The following is a 6,397-nucleotide window of genomic DNA, read 5'->3' on the forward strand; positions in this document are numbered from 1 at the left end:
TAGAAATCAGGAATCAAAGTAAAATAAATATAATCAAAGAAGCAGTAATTATGTATCAGTATTTGTGAACATGAATCGTCAATATTTATAGAGTTGAATAAAAGAAAGCAATTCACTATTCTGGATTTATAATAGGGGAAAAATTTGTCTGGTACGCATTCTACCTCGAGTATATCACAATTCCTTACCACTGGCTTGCTTTGCCTTGCTGGTTTCGTATCTATCAAAAAACAATACTCATTTAGTCGACACGTGTCTTAATCGCGTCTCAAACTGACTTCACGTAGCTTTTATCGTCTACCCGTAGGATTATAACTAATTCGTACGATAATTAATAGCAATTAAGACTCGATTAACCACATAAGTCACATAGCACATAAGTCACATAGCACATAGGTCACATAGTCATTCTAGGTTTAAAAACATTTTTAGAATTGAAATCAGTTCAATATTCGCATTATTGAACAATATCTGGCTTTTTTCCTAATCTTCAGAATTTATTGGACTCGTCTCTATAAGTAATAGGTCTATAAATAAATAAATATCGAAAGCCGACTTGATTCCGGAAGAAATTAAGATTTTAAACTATTTCTATTGAAAATAGATCATTATTCTGAGTCCAAGGGCTTTCCTTTCTTTTAAATCGGATAAACGGTTGAATTATAAATCAATAAATATGAATAAATCAATTTATTATTTAAGATAATCAATTATTCAAATTAATTTAACCTTAAATAAATTTTCAAATAATTATTTGGGAAAAATCAGAGTTAAAAATGATTTTTCCATAATTTTTGGAATTAAAATGAATTTATAATGAATTATTGAAAATATACAGATTAATTATCAAAATAATTAATCATTTTAAAATAATTAATATTTAATAAATATATAATGAATAAACAATAAATAATAAATAAATAAATAATTTCAAATTTTAGAAAATATTTCAGATTTATTTATAAAATAAATCAATTAATCAATTTATTTAAATAAATAAAACTAATTTTTAGAATTTATAAAAAAAAAATGTCAGAAAATAATATTGAATCAGAATGGATCAAAACCGGGTTAAACTAACGGGTTAAAATCCGGGTCATGAAGAACATGACCAGATTTTGCCGAGAATCCGGCGACGGCCAGGATTCTGGCTAGCTATTTTCAGATAAAAAATGCAATCGTTTGGTACGGTTTTTAATCCTAAACAATTCAAAATCACTTCATCTTTCTGATTCTGGCCAAAACCAACCGTAAAAACCTCTGAATCATCTTCTTCGATCAAACTCGACTAAAATCCGCCAAACATCGAATTCACTCGATTGTACATAAACATTTGATTTTAATAGCTCAAATCAAAGCTTGTTTTATGTACAATTAAACCCCTAACCTCCTATTAACGTCAGATCACTTAAAATCAAAAACGTATAAATCAAAAATTCACATACCCTAATAATCGAATTTGATCATACAGGAATCTTTTGATAAAATTGAATACATAAATGGATTGTACACATCACAGAGAAGCTATATCAATCATCAAATCAATCAAATAACCCTAGAATAAAAAAGCCCTAATTCGAAAATAAACCCTAGAAATTAAAATAAAAAATAACAGATTAAAACATGTAATTGATGCAAGAAATTGAAAGAACAGAGCAAAAGCATCGATTTGAGTACTCACATGACTAGATTTGATGTCAGAAATCGATAAAAATCACTGGTTAATTCTACGACACGATTCTAGAAAACCTGACCCGGAAAACAGAGAATTTCTGATTTTTCTGAATTTTTAATGATTTAATTATAATTAATTAATAAAAAATAGCCTATTTTTAGTAATGAAAATAATACTCCTATTTAAACTTAAGGCCCTAATTATCAGCTAATAAAATTAATTGGCCCTTAACTAATAATGTTTGAGTAATATTTTTAAAATTTTTAATATTAAATATATTAAAAAAATGTTTTTTGTGGGGGTTTTGACACCCGAAGGGGCCTGAAAAAGTCATTTTTCGCAAAACGATCAATTTTTTAAAATAACTAGATGTTTAGAATAACGATATGGTATGAGCCATATTAGGCAAAATAAGGCCAATTATTTTATTTGAAATATCAGCTATTAAAATAGAATTTGGGCCGTAAAACTTTTGATACGAAAACGTTTACCACAAAACAAAATACCCGATAAATACCCGGAAAATACCCTGACTATACACAACACATATAGCACATAGAAACTAGGGTTTTACAACCACACATACTTAATAACATAATTAAACACATATTTCACCCTTATTATGATATAATACAATCGTAATTTACAAGTCGTTACACTATCTGAATTCACCGAGGTTGCACACTCGGTCCAACAACATCAATAGGCATGGAATAAATGACAGGTGGGGCTAACACTGGTGTCTCTCCAATCAAGACATCAAGGGTCCGCGCAAAATCTGAACTCTCATGATCAGACTTGTTCTCTCGAGAGGGAGAACTATAAACCTCTATCGGACATTGCCAATAATACATATATACGAGGGAGACATACTAAAAGCTAGGGCAGTTCCAACCAAACCTCTATAGATGTCAGGGTTACGCCTTCGAAACCCTCGACTGATTCTTAGACTCGCTCCTCTATATGAGTTGTTGTCTCACACCTTTATATAAACTTTTCTACACTCTTTTGACTCTACTCCTAACCTAAATCAGGGACTTAAACCTGTAGCTCTGATACCAACCTGTGACAGCCTCAATCCCGGGGTCAGGAGTTAATGTCACAAACAATAACAACCATAATATAATACAATCAAACTCATAAACACGACCCCTTTCTTCCCAAAATCTTTTTCAGGTTTAAGTATCACTTAGGTTACACAATTATTACAAACCAACTTAAACAAGTCTAACACACCAACTTATTACAACAACTCAACATACCACATCTGGTCTAACACAACTACCTGAGAGGAGTCTGGTACGGGAGTGTTGAGCAAGATTGAAGTTGTACGTTTAACTCAACAATACTGACTTGGATAACTCAACATAATACAAGGACTTTGAAATAATCTATGTTCCACTAGGATAAATACAAATTGTTTATTGGGTATATGCACAAAAGATTTTGTTAGCTGCAGTGAAAAAGACGTCAATAATGATCTGTGTGAAGTTCAATAATATGTTCAGGTATCGGAGGAATAAGGGTGGAGTCATTCGAAGCAGTTATCAGAATCAGTATGAAGACCTCAAGGATTCCTAGTGTAGTTGGTTACATTTGGTAGAAGACTTAACAGTGGTTTATACGGGTATAATACGAAGGCCTGAGAGCGGAACTAGTCATCTGTGAACTAGACCCTTGCACGAGACGTCAGTGATCCGTGAAAGAAAATGGAGTATCATTTTTAGGAACACTGTTAAGTGGTTTTTGTACTCGAGGAGTCTGAAAATATTTTGAGGTACTAAAACAAGGAGATTAGAAGGGCTGCAGATACAGAGGAGTACAACTAGAGGATTTACAAGATTTATTTTTTAATCAATGACTGATTTTCTATTAAATGAATAAATGGAAATCAATTCATTTATTTATTTAATTTTATATATCACAATTGATTTTAAATTAAAAATAAATTTTTATTAAATGAATAAATGAAACTCAAAACATTTATTTATTTAATTTAATATCAATTTTAAATTTTGGTTAAATAAAATAAATGTTTGGAGTTTAATTAAATAAATAAATAAAATCTAAATTTTATTTATTTATTTAAAAAATCAGATGTATAATTTATTTTATTTTTGGATCATCATTTTTCTGCCAGCCAGCCATGCATGCATTCGGTTGCTTGAATTCAAAATACAAGGAAATTAAATGAATGTGTGTGTACTGGTTTTGAGTTTGATAAAGAAACCAGGACTCAATTTGCAAAAGAATCAGAATATGGGAGATGCATTCTACTCATTCAGCGCGGGGCCCAAGCATAAAATACAAAAAGAAACATAAACAGGAGTACAAAGAAAACAGGCACAACAGAGAAGTAGCAGAGTGCGTTTGAATCTTTTGCTGCCACCCCCACTCGCGCGTAGCACCCAGACGCGTACCTTCTTCTTGCTTACTTCTGCGAGTGTTCCACAGTCGATCAAAGGCGCCTGGTTTCATTTCCCGAATGACTCCCTCCTGGCAGCTGCATGTGGTACAAATCAATAAAATAAGGGAACCAGCCTTTTGTTTGTTTTATTTTGTACAAACACAAATTCAAGGATAAGAAAAGTAGTCGCCACAGGAATAATGTAAAAATAAACCGAAGTCATCTCACTCCTTCCTATTTATTCGCCACACAGCTTAGAAATACCAAGGCAACTTTATGGTTTGTTCCTGTGGTCTCCAGACAGACTTGGAACTTAATTCCAAGTTTTACTATTGCTACTCTGGTCGCTATAGAATTAAAACTGGAAGATGGAAAATTAAAACAAATGGATATAAGGCCTCCACGTATCATCTTTTTATCTCTCCTACAATCTATCACAAATATAATCAGGACATCAGCATTTTGGTTTTCAACACTTCTCCACAATATTCAAGCGAAGCTCTGCAAAATTTATTTTCTTGGAGAGTTGGTTGATTTCATTTATTAAAATTAAGGAGAGAAGTGCTGCCCAATTTGATTCACACCACATCCAAGTCTTACAATTTGTTACACTCATTATTTGTAGCCTCTTTGTATGTATTGATTATATTTGGATCAAGAAGCTATAGATTTTAAGAGTGATAGAAAGAACTCAAGATTGATAGCCATTGTATTTGTTATGGATAAAAAATTAAGGTTATTATTTGCTATATTTATTACTAAGATTCGGGAGCTCAAGGCCTTTAATGGCTGCTCTCGTGTTTCGTGGCTCGATCTGCCTTTACGAGATGTCTACGTATCTTTGTGAATTAGAGAATCAAGCCAAAAAACGTAGTTCTGATTTGTGGGGTGAGGCCCCTTATATAGATGTTGGGAGTCCTTGAATTGGACTTGGTATAGGAGACTTGGTGGGCAAGTCTCATAATTAGAATGGACTTTGGAGTCCTAGATAGTAGGAAACTGATTCCTTATCCTTTTAGGTCCCCTTGAGGCTAATCTCTAAGGATTTATATCCTTATCGGGACTCTTCTCAACATCTGATTTTTCCCTAATTAATAATCAGGGCTTTTGGGCCTTTTTTATTCCATCAGGCCTGATCTGGTCCATCAGGCTTAACCTTTCTGGTCTAAGTATCATATATCTTCTTATTGGGCCTAGCAGTCCACAACTTGTACAATTAATGCAGTATCTAAATATGCAATCATAATTTATTTATCCCTATCATTTGCCCCCCAACTTTTGGGAAACATTGATTAGGTTTCGCAGAAGTTAAGTCTATTCGTTCCCTTACAGGGTTTCGTTTTTCCGTAAAGTGTGGAGCGACCTACACATTTACAATGAATTTTCCTTTTATTCAGGAATTATCTTAATTTCCAGGAATTTTTTCCTTATTTCCGGGATTTCCCTAATTTTTTGGGATTTTTCCCTAATTTTCTGGGATTTTCCCTAATTTTCTGGGATTTTCCCTAATTTTCTGGGATTTTTCCCTAATTTTCTGGGATTTTCCCTAATTTTCTGGGATTTTTCCCTAATTTTCTGGATTTTTCAGATTTCCAGCCCTTTTTCGACCAAGATCCTAGTCGAAATTTCGACCTGGATCCTAGTCGAAAATAAGGGTCAGACTTGTCATCCTGGTCGAAGGATTTCGACTAGGATTCACGACCTGGATTTCGACCAGGATCCTAGTCGAAATTTCGACCTGGATCTAGGTCGTCAATTCCCCACTTTTAGCTACTGATCTTGAGCCCATCGACTAGGATTTCGACCAGGATCCTAGTCGAAATTTCGACCTGAATCCTGGTTGAAAATTCTTTGGTTTTCTTGATTCCTGGTCGAAGGATGTCGACTAGGATCCACGACCTGGGTTTCGACCAGGATCCTAGTCGAAATTCGACCTGGGTTTTTAATCTTTATTCCTGAAAGATGCTTGGCTAATTCGACCTCATTCCTGGTCGAAATTTCGACCTCAATTTAATCCTATTTTTTCCGTTGTTTTCGTGAGCCTAGTCGAAAAATTTCGGGCAGGGATCACGACCTGGATTTTGACCTGAATCCTGGTCTTTTTTGCCCGTTATTTTCGGGTGCCTGCTCGAAAGTTTTCGAGTAGGATTCACGACCTGGATTTCGACCTAAATTCTGGTCTTTTTCTAGCCTTCTCCATTGGTCCTTACATTTTTTAGGGCTAAAATTGAATTTTCCAAATCCTAATTGGATTTGGGCCTAGCTTTTTCTATTGGGCTTTTCAAATATTACTGGGCCTCTTTATTGGGCTTTCC

Source organism: Apium graveolens, chromosome 6 (assembly GCF_009905375.1).
Source record: "Apium graveolens cultivar Ventura chromosome 6, ASM990537v1, whole genome shotgun sequence".
Taxonomy (NCBI): Eukaryota; Viridiplantae; Streptophyta; class Magnoliopsida; order Apiales; family Apiaceae; genus Apium; species Apium graveolens.